The sequence below is a fragment of the Artibeus jamaicensis genome, unplaced genomic scaffold (genome assembly GCF_021234435.1).
Source record: "Artibeus jamaicensis isolate MK-2021 breed Jamaican fruit bat unplaced genomic scaffold, CSHL_Jam_final contig_585, whole genome shotgun sequence".
Taxonomy (NCBI): Eukaryota; Metazoa; Chordata; class Mammalia; order Chiroptera; family Phyllostomidae; genus Artibeus; species Artibeus jamaicensis.
In genome coordinates, this window is record NW_026521894.1 from 13,656,741 (window position 1) to 13,671,406 (window position 14,666).

A 14,666-nucleotide genomic window follows, 5' to 3' on the forward strand; every position below is an offset into this window, starting at 1 on the left:
ACTGTTTGTTGGGGGGGGGGTGTCTGTAATTAGAAGTGTTAGGATCTATTCTCACAACTGTTTTTACTGCCTTTCAGCTTCTTCACCTGGGAAAATCCTGCTAGTCATTTGGACTCGGCTGAGATTTTTACTTCCTTTGGAAGCCCCTCTGGCTTTATGTACCCCCCCACCTCAAAGATAGATTAGGTGGCCCTTCCCCAAGTTCCCAGGACATTTTTAAATTATTTCATAGCGCTTGTAACTCAGTGACCATCAACTTTTTTGCTTATTGGTTTTCCCCTGCAGATGTGGAGCCCCTGGAGGACCAGAACACATCTTAATGCCTCTTTGCATACTGCACTCAGAGGGGTGCCTAGCCCAAGGACAGGTGCTGCTAGCCAAGTCTCATGATACCACTGACCTTGGGGAAGAACATATCAGTCCGAGAATTTTTGCACAGGGCTACCTTCTTGAGCTGCTTTACAGCCTCTGCTTATTTTTGTAACCACAGGTCAGTGGACAACGGTGACCTAGTGTCAGCTGACAGCCCAGAACTCTTCTCCAAGGCAGTCCAATCAGACAGGACTGACTTGAGGCTGCATGTCAGTCTTTGTATTCCTAAGTCTATTTTGAATGTACCCATATTTCTGGGGCATAGCTCTGGAAATGGCAAAGTTCCCTTCTCCTCGACATGGTGAAGCTGGTGAAGCTGCTCAGCCTCTTTTCAGTGACTTTGCCTTTGGCTGCTCAGCATGACTCCGCAGACAGACAAAAGCATTGAGAAGCATCTCCCAAGGCCACATTCGCTTTCCTGTGCTCCCCTTTCTCTTCATCCCTTCATTCCCAGCTCCCTTGTCTCTCATCCTAAAAGGACTGAGCTGGCAAATTCCTAAAGGGGGAAAAGCTGCATCGAATGTCAGGCTTTACCTCAAGGAGTTTCCTCTTCTCTCAGAGATCCCTGCCCCTCAAGCAAGCCCTGGCTTCCGTGGTAGCACTCTGATGCCTTCTCTACTGTTCGAGTCCAGCGTTTGTGTTGTGTTTTTTTGTTTGTTTGTCAGTGGGAGGTTTGGCCTGTTGCAAAATAATCTAATGCCCCTGACATTGCTGAAAGTAAAGTCAGTTGCTTCTCCTTTAAAAAAAAGTTCCAGCTCTGGGCGGATAGCTCAGTTGGTTAGAGCATGGTCCTGATGTGTGTCAAGGCTACAGGTTCAGTCCCTCGCCGGGGCACATACAAGAATCAACCAATGAATGCATAAATAAGTGGGAAAACAAACAGATGTTTCTCTCTCCCCCCTTCCTCTCTCTTTCCAAAATCAATAATAAAAGAATAAGAAATAAAAAATTCCACTCAAAGGTTGTTTTCATCTAAAGAAATTCTGGGTAACTTTTAAGATGATATCAATTTATCTAACTTATCATATAATAATATAAGTTCATTATAAATCAAATTCAACTTGGGGTCAGAGAGAGAAAACAACCATTTAAATATCATGGGTAATTCCGCTTCATGAACCATCTCACTTAATATGGTGTTTTCCAGAAGGAATGTGAGGTGGGACACATGAACCTCGTGTTCCCTCAGCAGGTCCAGCGCAAGCTTCTTGCCATACTGAATGTGATTTTAGGACAAAAGAGAGAGCATCGCGTTTGTCTGTCTAAAAGCCAGCTACCTCAGCTGACTAAATGGCGGTTTACTTCTGTACAGGTTGCAACTGTCATGTTGGACTTTGAAAAGTAGTATTTCAGTCTCCAAAATGACACCTTGAGAAGAGAGTTCCTACACTATTTTAAATTCTATGCTATTTTCACCTTGGCTGCTAACTCTCCAGGTCTATCTCTGTGTCAAGTTTAACTCATGGGGCATCCATTTTCTGCTCTAAATAACTCACAGGCCCAGTGCTGAGGAAAACACCTTCATGGGAGAGGAGTCACAGTGCCCTTCTAGAAGTTTGTAAGGTGGGGGCCACCATCAGGAATAAAAAAGGACAAAACTCCAGAGGCACTTCCTGTTCCCATGTCAATGTAGAGTCTGGAACTGGAAAAAAAAAAGCCACTGAAAGATACCACCATCTTTAACTCCCACATTTATCTTTTTGATATCTTCAGCATCTTTTCCTTGGGAGATTGAAGTGAAAGGGCCTCTCTGCCTGGAAGGAGAACCTCCAGGGGAGGGAAGTCCCAGCACTGAGAGGGTCTGGGACCCAGTGCGGGAAGGAGGGAGGGCGGGGGAGGAGCCTCCGCAGAAAGCCTGGGCTTCAGCAAGTTTTACCTTAAGATTTGTGGACATATAGTGTGCTGGTATAAATATCTACTTAAAAATGAAGCCTGATTAGCTGTTTCAGGTGAAAAGTGAGACCTTTATGCATGATGCAAGATGAGAAATTTGCTTTTCCCTGAGAGGGTGTTGGGGGAATAATGAGGGAAATGAGGGAGCACGGGGAGAGGAGATGGAAAAAAAGCCAGCAAGGTGGAAGGGCTGGGACCAGGTGGGCGGGGGATCCCGTGCTTCTCCATGCTGGGGATACTGAAGGAGCTTTAAGGATCATGTTTCATAATGTTCCCTTTAAAGCCCTTGTGTTAGTTTGCAGGGGCTGCCATGGCAAAGTACCGGGGTCTGGGTGCCTCAAACAACAGAAGTGGTTGCCTCACAGTTCTTGAGGCTGGAAGTCAAAGACTAAGGTATCAGTAGGGTCGGTTCCTGTCAAGGGCTGTGAAGAAGATTCTGCCATGCTTCCCCCCAGCTCCTGATACTTTGCTGAGAATCTTTGGCATTTCTTCACTTGCAGAAGCATCACCCTAATCTTTGCCTTCATGTTCACACGACATTCTTGTTGTGTGTGGGTCTGCCTCCAAACTTCCCCTTTTTATAAAAACCCCAGTTGTATTGGATTAGAGCCCACCCCAATGACCTCATTTTAACTTGATTACCTCTGTAAAGAACCTATCTCCAAGTGGGATCTATTATGAGGTACCGAGGTGTTAGGACTGCTGCATCTTTTCTGGGGGAGTGAGAGTAGAGACACAACTGTGCCCATAACAGCCTTCCTCTTCCCCCTCACCAAATCACCGGCAGAGCCTGGGTTTCAGCAGAGCCCCCACACCAAGGCCATGTGCAGCCAGAGACAGGGGACAGCATGGGCACAGGCAGGGCCTGGGGGAGGAGCCGCGGGCTCACAGCGAGCCTGAGGAAGGCTTCTCGTGTGCACTGGCCACCCACTCCAGGGTGTTAGACAACTTTTCAGACAATACAATGGGAAGCACGTGTCAATATTTTATTACAATCTTGCTGCAAGTTAAAAGGCCTCCATGAGGCCAACTCAAAGATTTGCTCCTAGTAGGGGCATTTTGTAGGAAAAGAGAATGGTTAGATCGTTATTAAGATAAGATACCAAAAGAAAAGAAAGATTATTTGGTTCAACAGCTGACTAAATACTAAGACAACTGACTGACTGACAGTAGTAGGTAGGGGGTTGGGTGATTAGATTCCCAGACAAAGCCTGATTCATTGAACTGATCGGAAAATTGATTAAGTTAAGCATTTTAGTAAGAATGCTCATTTCTTCTCAGAAGTAGATTTAGAATTACATCAATCAAAAAGGTTTGGTCCTAGACCAGATTGAAAATGTTTTTTCCCTTATAAAGGTTCTCACCTATGAAGCCCTGGGCTGAGCTCCTGGGCTGCTCTCCAATGACCCCGTATCCCGTTGGCACCCGTGTCACAGGCACATCACCTCCTCTGCCCTCAGGGTCCCCTCCGGCTTAAGTCCTTCTTAGGAGCAGCTCCTGTCTGGCCTGTCCTCACACTGCAAGAGTTGGGAGTTACTCCTCATACAAAACTCAGACTCCTTCCCGAGGCCCTGTGCATTCCTGCCTCTGTCTCCCCTCCCCTCAGTCCATCACCTGTAACCAAAACACAGGTTGGGCTTCCTGCCTCTACAAACGCCAGTACTGGAGAGGCTGGTGCTCAAGTTAAGGAAAGTGGTTTGTTTGCAGATGCTGACCATCTGGAAGGTGGGGGACCTAGGAGGTCACAAAGCCCATCTCTACCTCTCCTTGGAGGCAGAGGTTTTTCTAAGGAGCGGGAGGTAACCAAACAAAGCGCTCAAGGGAGGGAGTTGGAAAGTTCTCTACGTGCAGAGGAGCTCGGTCCATTCTGATAAGGCAGGTGAAGGTCCAGTGTGTGTCATCCCGGTTTAGTCATCCTGGCTCCAAGGAAGGTCAGGAAATCTCCCGGAGCTGGGATGCCTGAAGGTTGAGGTCTGTATTATTTGAAGTTAGTTCTTAGGATTCTTCTACAAACATGCTGTTCGTCTTATAAGCTACATCTACATGTAAGTCAGAGTCAGCACTTACAGATACACTGTCAAAAGAATGGTGGGGTGGGTTACAGTTTCCCACCGTTACAATTTTCCACTGTTACACTTCTGACTCACCGTTCTCCATCCACACTGGCCACCCTTTTGTTCTTCATGTCTGTGAAGCTCTTTGAGGTCTTTGCACTTGCTGTTACCTCTGCCTGGAGTGTTCGTCTCCAGAGCTCTCTCCTCACCATTCAGAGCTCAGTCCCAGTGATTCCTCCTCACAGAAGCTTTTCCTATATAAGTGCCCCTCCAACATTTCATTCCGCCCATCGCCTGATTTATCTTATTTTTTTCTCTTGTCTTCATCTCCTACCAGATTGCTGGGTGCATATTGGTGTCAACATAAGAAATATCCAAACCTGCAGAAAATTTTTATGAATTTATTTGAGCCAAACAGACAACAACTGGTGGAAGGCAAAAGTATCAATGGGTTACAAAAAATGGCAGCTTGGCACCTTATTTTATACATTAGAATCAAAGGAGAAGACTTAAGGGAGTTACACGAAATCCATTGGTGATAGGTTAGGGAAGTGAGAGAAAGCAAAGCGGGAAATCTCTGAGACTGGATAAAAAGTAAACTGAAGGGACACATACTTCTTTCACACCGGTGGCTACAGGAGAGCTACAGTTGACATTTCCAGCACACGGAGATGGTATGTGGGAGAGCTGGATAACAGTGAGAGGCTCTGAATCTCCTGATCCGCTGGGAGATTGTGCCCTGAAGGGTTTGGCAAAAGTGGGTTATTCTGACCTTGCAAAGGTATGTTAGCTGTTATCTTAGATGCAAAAAAAAAAAAAAAAAAAAGACAATGGACAGGCTCAGTTAAGGTAAAGATTGACCTTTGTCAAGGAAGATACCAGGTTAGAACAGGATTACCTACCACGTCTCACCTTTAGTTAGGAAATTTTAATTTCAGACTGTCTTAGGTGTTTAATTCTGGTCTCTGAGTCTGTGAGGCCACCAGGCAGCCGCCCCTGAGCTTGTCAGGTTAAGTAAGTGGCCCCTTTTTCATCCACATGGGCTAGAAAATTATTCACTATAGTATTCAAGTTTCTGGCCCATAAAATACATGCCCAATAAATTGTTGGTGAATGTTTAATAAATAAGTTAGTGAATGTTGAATAAATGTGTGGAGAAACTGTGGCTCAGAGTAGCTGACTAATTTGCATAAGATTGCAGAGTATTAAGTGCTGGAATGAGGAAGCTAGTTTGACCCACTCTACAGCCCCTGCTCTTTTCACTGTTTCTTTGTCTTGTTTATGTCTGTAGGTGGTAATTTTCTTCTACCCTGGAGCCAAAAATTTCTTCTGATGCTGTGGGTCTCTGGGCAGGCTTGTGATGCTTAATTTGCTCTGAGCTGGTTGCTCTCCTTTCAAAAGCACAAGATACTCTCACAGGGCATCCCGCCCACCATGGAAACCTTTCATTCCACTCTCTGGAAACAGTTATTCTAACTCTACTCCGGGCCAGGCTGTCGTGGGAACTGCTGTGTCATCCCTGCTTCTCTCAAGTAGAGCTTTCTGTGTCTGCACTGCTCCATCTTGTTTCCTCTCAGCTTCTCTAAAAGACAAATAAAGCAATGGCCTCGTCTATCTTTTCTCTTCATTAGCCTCTTCCCTGCAGGGTCTCGGGCCCAGGACTCTGCTCACTCCTGCCTGGTCCTGTCCCTGGGATAGATGCTAGCTAACAGCCCCTCCCAGCTTAGCACAAGTGTTAGCATATCAAAAACTGATTTACCTTGTTATTACTCCCACTCAGCACAGCACCGGAGGCTCAAATCCAAATAGATTTTGAGGCTTATTTGTTTCATGTATTATGTTTCCACATAGGATGTCTGGCATAACACAGACTCACAAACCCTGTGGCAAAATCTCCTCCACATTTCTCTGAAAACTCCAACCCAGACATGAAGGGGGCAGGCAGACTGGACTTGTCTGGCCTTGCCTGTGTGGAGAGCAGCCCTGAACCGAATGGCATCAGTGCTGTCAACCGAGAAGCCATGTTTAAAGCATGTGCAATAGAGTCTGGTTCAAGAAGGAAACTACCTAAGTCATGCCAGACACGTCTGGCAGGGTGGAGTGTTCAGGCTATCGGCACATGTGACCTGGACGTGTCTGTGGAGTTTATTCCCTGGGATAAGCCCACTGGGAAATCCCCAACGACTAATCAAGGGTCTCAAAACATTTACGGAGGGACTCAGAGAGTGGAGTATAAGACCCTCGAAGGTATACAAAGTGGAGAGCTCAGTCTGCTGCTGAGACAGCTGAGCTCCACATACCAGGGGCAGCTCTATGTTGTGCTCATCTCCTGGTAGCTGTGCTGCTGGAGGCTCTGCTCTGCTGGGCCAGGAACTTTGTTTGCTCCACTGCCCATCCAACTCCACTACATTCTGCCTTGCAAGATCCTGACGGCTCCTCTGCCTACCAGTGCTGTCTCCGGGACCTGCTGACCGAGACCCTGGGACTCGAGTTTGTTTTCCCCCATTGACTGCTGTGTGTTATGTTCCTCCTAGATTGTTAGAGTGTGGGTAGGATATTAATGTATGTTGATGTTCTATCTTGAGTGGATTTGTGTTTACCAAAAGCTAAATGAATAGCATAGTTACCTCATGTGACCCTTGTTTATTCCTTGGTGCTGGGTTGCTCCGTGGGCAGCCCGAGCAGCAGTCACCCGGCTGACTTATAGGAAAAACTATAATGCAACCCCTTCTTAAGGACCCGGTTGGGGGCAGCCTCCGAGCATGCTCGAGACAGCCTGCTCTCAGATGTTAGTTCAGGACAAATCTAAAATTAGCCCCACCCTGTCCTGGTGCTAAAACTTTAGCTGGGGCTGCAGCCACAGGGGGCCAGTAACTCTTAGAAACTGGACCAGTGGGGCTTAGAGCTGAGCAACAGAAACAGGTGATGGAAACTGGGCCCAGAACCTGCAAGGCAGGAAAGAAGAGCCAGATCAAATTCAGAAGCTAAGATCAGAATGCCAGATCCAGGGGCCAGGGCAGCAAACCCAGGCTGATATCACGGTCATGGACAGATCAAGGAGAACAAGCACAAAACCAAGCTGGAGCAGCCCATAGCTCTTACTGAAAGCTAAGGTAGGGTGGGAATGGGGGGTGCAGAGAGGGAAGGGAGAGGGTGTTTGTTAGATACACACTGTGAGTCAGTGTCTTTGTGTCTCATTGCATCTCCGTGGTAGGTCCTATTGTTTTACATCTTTTACTGTCAACTAAATGGAGTAACAGAGATATCCAGTAACTTAGCCAGTGTCACACAACCAGTAAATGGCAAAGCAGGGATTCAAACCATAACCTATTTAACATAACACCTGGCACTTTGCTCTGTGCTGCCTTCACCAATAGCAGGAAGGGAGGTTTCAAATCCACCCACAGCCCAGGAGGATGGGCCATCTAGTTACCTCACTGACATTTCTCACCCTGGGTCATATCCTAATTTCCTGGGGCACTTTGACAAAAATACCAGTGCTTGAGCATCATCACCCAGAGGTTCTAAGTTAACTGTTCTAGGGCAGGGCCTAGGAAGAAGTATTTTACAGCATCCTGGGAGCTTCTGTTGTACCACCTGGGTGAAAAACGAGGCTCAGTGCTTTGTTGCAGATCGAGTCCCCTGGGACAAGCTGGAGAGATGGTGCCGATAGATGTTTTTGCCCAACTCACTTGGGTTCCACACCAGCCAGGCTGGCCACTGGGTCAGCAATGGCACAATTCAGTAGCAATTCTCTGGTCAAGGGTGGTCTTCTCAAATTCAGCAGTCAGGTATAGGATTTAAAAATAGCATTAAAACCACAAAGAGAGAGCAGGAGCCAGGAACCTGGGGGCTCAATAAAGCAGACGTTTTTCAAAAAAAAGGGAGGGATAGAATCAGCATCATCTCTCGATCTAATGTGTCACTCCATGCCCCTTTCTCCAACCTGACAGAAAACCTTCCTGGAGGGAGGAGACTCAATGTCATTGGCAGGGCTCCACCAAGGAGCAAGCAGTCCAGGTGAGTCTGCCCCTGACCGCACTCAGGTGCATCTATCTATTCTGGCACACTTAACTTGCAGCTTCTATGCAGATTAGTACTTGACTATGCACGTTTGGTGGTTTTTGGACTTCTAATCATTTTATATGTAATGACTTCAAATTCTATCTTCTCTGAATTCTCCTGGAGGGCAAGGGCTGTGTCATGGAGGAAACCGAAAATGACATCAGAAAACTCTTATAGTCCTGGCTGGGACACAGTTTAGGTCCTCTGGACTGCATACAATTGACCTTTCAGCAACTTGGTTGTTAGGGGCACCTACCCCACACAGGGGAAAATCCATGTGCAATTTTTCCTTTTTTATTGAATTTATTGGGGTGACAATGGTTAATAAAATTATATAGATTATGCACATAACTTTTGACTCTATTGTGGGCCTTTTGCATTGGCAGATGCAACCAACCATGGGCTCAAAAGAGTATGTTTGACATGCAGCTGGGAATGTAAAAATAATGTTTTGATTCAGGGTTGGAAATCTGAGGTTGGAAAACTGTGGTTGGGAATGTGAAAATAGTATTTTCCATCCACGGTTGGTTGATTTGTGGATATGAAACCTGTGGATAGGACAAGGCTGGGTGTATTTCTTGAAAAAAAAAAGATCTGTGTAAAATTGGACCAGAGCAGTTAAACCCATGTGGTTTAAGGGTCAACTAACTGTATTGCCATCACCTTGGGAATTTTCAAAAAATACTAATGCCTGAGTCTCAGTCCCTGCGAACATGACTTGGTTGGCCTTGGGTGGGGCATGAGCATCACAACTTTTCAGGGCTCTGCGGATAATTCTGATATGTACCCAAGGTAGGAAATAAAAACTTAAAGACTAACTAAAAGGTATGTGACAAAATTGCAATAATGCTTATTATATCTGAGAGGTAAAATGTGGGGTGATTTGATTAATTTTATTTTTGCTAATCTGTGTTCTATTTCTTTCTCTACATTGGTTATGTAACTTTAAAACATTACTCTAGAACAAAAATCAGACTGGATCAGGTACTCCTAAATTGTCTGCTTGTCCAGGGGTCGGTCACCAATGATAACTGGTAGCAGGTCGGGGGGTGGCGGTCCCGATCGGATGGTGTTCTCATTCAGTTATCGGACATTTACTGAGAGCCTCCTGTGTTCCACGTGAGGGACACCGGACACACGAGAGTAAGTGTCACAAGCATAATCCCGGCTCTCATGAAGCTTACATTTAATGGAAAAAAAATAACCATTAAACAAGCAAATACAGTACTCTGACTTCAAGAAGATGTTCTAGCAGGTACGAACTGCTTAGTATTAACATTAACTTTGTAAATAACTACAAGAAGTTGCAAATACCTAGCTTACTCTGACCATTCCATATCCAAGGCAGACATATGCGATAAAGCAATATATGATAAATAATTGCTTATTGATTATGTTACCCTTTTCTGTTGAAGCTCAGTATTCTTTTCAACATTACCAATTAGTCTTAGGTGCTGCTTGAAATGAAACCTATTTAACATCCCAGGAAAGCACTATGAATTACCTTGTTGGAGATAAACTACAGGACTGAAAAGGTGACTGAGGCCTGCTGGGATGGCCAGCATGCTCCTGCCGGACCATAGCTCTTGTACATAACAGCTATAAACTCTGGACAAAATACGAGAACAACTAGTTGAAGGTAGTAGAGAGAAAATAAAAACAGGGACCAGAGCAAAATGAACCAATGGAAGAACAGACTGGAATGGGCTAAGTTCCCTGTTTTATAGCTTTTGGTTTAAGAACAGGGCCTGCTCTTTGATGTACAGAGTAGAGGGAAGCCCTACACTCCATGGATAACCTCTGCCCAGAACTCCAGCTGACTCCTGGCCTACATATGCAAGAAGTAGAATCCTGGCTTCAGCTGAAGGAGCTGAACTAAAATTCCAGCTGCTACAGGGGAGGTAGGATTTTGCAATTTGAGCTCAGCCACTTTAAAGGCATGAATAAAGAAAAGTCAATACTCATAGAAGTGCATAATAGAATCTGGACATTCTACAACATACCTTATTCACAACCAGGACACACTACAAAATTATTCAGCATACAGGAAATTATTCAACAAATCAGGAAAACATAACTCATTTTAAATAGAAGACAGAGTCAACAGAAACCAATTCTTTGATGACCTGAATGACAGAATTAGCAGACAAGAATTTTAAATACAACCATTATGGAAAACAGTATGGAATTTTCTCAGAAAAATAAAAATCGACCTGCCTTTTGACCCAGCAATTCCACTGCTAGGATTATACCCCAAGAATCCTAAAACATCAATTTCAAAGAACCTATGCACCACAATGTTCATAGCAGCACAATTTACAATAGCCAAGAGCTGGAAGCAACCTAGGTGCCCATCAGTAAACTAATGGATCAAAAAATTGTGGTACATATACACAATGGAATTCTATGCAGCAGAGAGAAAGAAGGAGCTACTACCCTTTGCAACAACATGGATGGAACTGGAAAGCACTATGCTGAGTGAAATAGGTCAGGCATTGAAAGACAAATACCATATGATCTCACCTTTGACAGAAAGCTAAAGAATAAAACAAACAAGCAAACAGAATAAAAACAAAGGCACTGAAATAGAGAACAAGTGGGCAGTGACCAGAGGGGAGAGGGAAGGAAATTTAAGGGGAAAAAGGGGGAGGAATTTTGAGGAACAAGTATGAAAGACACAGGGATGAGGACTGGGGGAGGGGAAATTGGAGGGAGGGGGGAGACAGGACGGGGGGTGGGATGGGAGAAATAGATTAAAAAAATGTACTTGAAAAGTAACTAAATAAAATGTATTATAAAAAAAAGAATTTTAAATAAGTTATTATAGCTATGCTCAAGTATATAAAGGGGAATAGGTTCATAACGAATGAAAATATAGAAAATTATGGCAGATAAATATAAACTATAAAAAGAACCAAATTAAAGTATAAAAACTAAAAAATAAATAGCTAAAATAAAAATTTAATCCAGGTACTTAGAAGCACAAGGGAGGTCAAAGAAGAAAAATCAGTGAATAAGTAAATCAATAGAAAGGACCCCAACTGAGAAACAGACATTGAATAAATGTACAGACTTATAGATAATATCAAAAGGTAGATATATCTGTGTCTATATCATTTATATCTATTTCTATAACTATATCTCTATATCTATATCTATATATATCTCAGAAAAGGGAGAGGAAGAATGATATAGAAATATGTTTCAATAAATAATGGGTGATAAGTTAGTAAATTTAGTAAAAGACATATATAGACACTAAAACCTCAATAAACACCAAGAAAGATTAATATCAAAGACAAATAAAACAGAAATAAAACTATTTAGTATATCCTAGTCAAAGTGCTGAAAATCAATGAAAAAGAAAAAAATCAATGACAAAGAGAAAATCAACAAACCTAATGCTGAGAGAAATTAAAGATGTAGATGAATGGAAAGAAATACCAAGGTAATCGACTGAAAGACTCAGTGTTGTTAAGATGTCAGTTCCTAAGTTGATCTAGGAATTCGGTACAATCGTAATCATAATTCTAGTATGTTTTTAAATCAAAATTGACCAGCTGACTCTAAAATTCAACTCTCTACGTAGGTGCTCCTTAGGTAGAGAGTAAATAGTGGCAGGCAGCCCCCTTCCAGTTTCAGATTTCTGGAACACATGTGTTGAGTCCCCATCTGGTAAACAAGGCAATTGCAGAGAGCATGAGCCAGTGGGTCTTATGGAATGCAATAGGAACTTGGCCATTTGCTTTGTCCCAGGCCCCAGGTTCATTGCCAAGGTTAGAACAAAGGAAAGAAAGTCAGTTTCTGGACTTTTTGCCTTCCCTGTTCCCTTATACATCAGCTAGACTCTAATCTTCAATTACCTTTTGTTCTCAACATTCTATCACATAATTTTCAAACTTAGAGATACACTGAATGAATTTTGCAGTGAACACCCATATACTCACCATGTAGTTTCTTCAACTAACATTTTACTATATTTGTTTTATTACATATTGATTCTCTGTCCATTCCTCTATTCATCCAGTGACTTATTTATTTTTGTTATTGTGTTTCAAGTAAGTTGCCGATATTAAAGATTCCCCAAATACTTCTATGTTATTATCTAAAGTTCAATATTTATTTACAATTATTTTTTTTACAATGTTCTTATATCATTCCCACTCCTACCAACCAACCACGTACCAGAGCTTTAGTTGTTTTATATCCTTCTGATGACATTTGGTGTAGTAGTTATTTCAACATAATTGTTGAAAAGACTTTTCTTTCCTAGTTGGATTGCTTTGACATCTTTGCCAAAAATAAAATAAATGTGTTTTAAGTGTGGGTCTATTTCTGGTCATTTACTCTGCCCTCTCATTCTGTTTGCTGATCTAGGGTCAACCCCACACTGCCTCGATTACTGTGGCTTTAAAGCAGACCTGGAAGTCACGTGGTGTAAGTCTACCACCTTGACTTCTTTTTTTCAGGACTTCTTGAATATCCTAAGTTCTTTGCATTTCTATAAAAATTTTAGAATCAGCTTGTCAATTTTGATTTAAAAACATACTAGAATTATGATTATGATTGTACCGAATTCCTAGATCAACTTAGGAACTGACATCTTAACAACACTGAGTCTTTCAATCGATTACCTTGGTATTTCTTTCCATTCATCTACATCTTTAATTTCTCTCAGCATTAGGTTTGTTGATTTTCTCTTTGTCATTGATTTTTTTCTTTTTCATTGATTTTCAGCACTTTGACTAGGATATACTAAATAGTTTTATTTGTCTTTGATATTAATCTTTCTTGGTGTTTATTGAGGTTTTAGTGTCTATATATGTCTTTTACTAAATTTACTAACTTTTCACCCATTATTTATTGAAACATATTTCTATATCATTCTTCCTCTCCCTTTTCTGAGATATATATAGATAGAGATATATAGATATAGTTCTAGAAATAGATATAAATGATATAGATACAGATATATCTACCTTTTGGTATTATCTATAAGTCTGTACATTTATTCAATGTCTGTTTCTCAGTTGGGATCCTTTCTATTGATTTACTTATTCACTGATTTTTCTTCTTTGACCTCCCTTGTGCTTCTAAGTACCTTGATTGAATTTTTATTTTAGCTATTTATTTTTTAGTTTTTATACTTTAATTTGGTTCTTTTTATAGTTTATATTTATCTGCCATAATTTTCTATATTTTCATTCATTATGAACCTATTCCCCTTTATATACTTGAGCATAGCTATAATAACTTATTTAAAATTCTTGTCTGCTAATTCTGTCATTCAGGTCATCAAAGAATTGGTTTCTGTTGACTCTGTCTTCTATTTAAAATGAGTTATGTTTTCCTGATTTGTTGAATAATTTCCTGTATGCTGAATAATTTTGGAGTGTGTCCTGGTTGTTGTGAATAAGGTATGTTGTAGAATGTCCAGATTCTATTATGTAATTCTATGAGTATTGACTTTTCTTTATTCATGCCTTTAAAGTGGCTGAGCTCAAATTGCAAAATCCTACCTCCCCTGTAGCAGCTGGAATTTTGGTTCAGCTCCTTCAGCTGAAGCCAGGATTCTACTTCTTGCATACGTAGGCCTGGAGTGTGTTACTCTCTCTGTACTGGGCTTTGAGGAGACTTTAATGAAGCGAATAAAAATGGCTCCTGCCTTTTATTGATCTTACCATTGATGAAACTTCACCCCCTTCTAATTCTCTCATTATCACCCTGACCAGAAGACTTGCAAGTTTCTTTTACACGTCCTGTTGACATTTTAAAAATCTCTGACTGCAAAAAACCCTTGTGATGTTGGACATGAACACCTGTCTACACAGAAAGAGATATTTTCTTATTTCACTTTCTCTGAACTGAAGCTTGTCACAAGAAGATCCCAAAGCCTCAAAATATCTGAGCAAGAAATTGAACTTGCTGAGCTATTTTGTTGCTTGTGCCTACTTGCTGGCTCATGCCTGCTGACCCAAAGCTCCCTTGTAGTCTCCTGAAGTAGAGGGTCGAGGGAAGGGCACGGGGCTACTAAGCCTAACCCTCTGTCCCACTTCCAACAGAGGTCACACCCTTCCCATTCCTCGCTCTGGCACCACAGCCAGAAGACCTGCCCAAAGTGCAGCCCAAGCAGATGAAGGAGAAGTGCCTGGCCTCCAGGAGAGCTTGCCCTGAACTTGAGCCCATGTTACAAATTTGATTATTCTGGCCTCACCTTTCATATATAAAAAAGAAAATTCCTTAAACACCTCTTTCCCCAAATCCTCATGATGCAGTGTGAGC

General features: G+C 42.4%; 1 protein-coding gene across 2 annotated transcripts in view; it reads left to right on the top strand.

Annotated features, from left to right (window-relative positions):
• The first annotated feature begins 7,215 nt into the window (after nucleotides 1-7,215).
• Nucleotides 7,216-14,666, top strand: part of AMOTL1 (angiomotin like 1) — a 147,196-nt gene continuing 139,745 nt past the window's right edge. Inside the window, exons 1-2 of one of the 2 annotated variants that reach the window (XM_053670445.1) lie at nucleotides 7,216-7,432; nucleotides 8,273-8,339. The gene's annotated coding sequence lies outside the window, so the exon portion shown is untranslated. The remainder of the gene's footprint in view (nucleotides 7,433-8,272; nucleotides 8,340-14,666) is intronic. The other variant, XM_037163451.2, reaches the window with a different exon arrangement.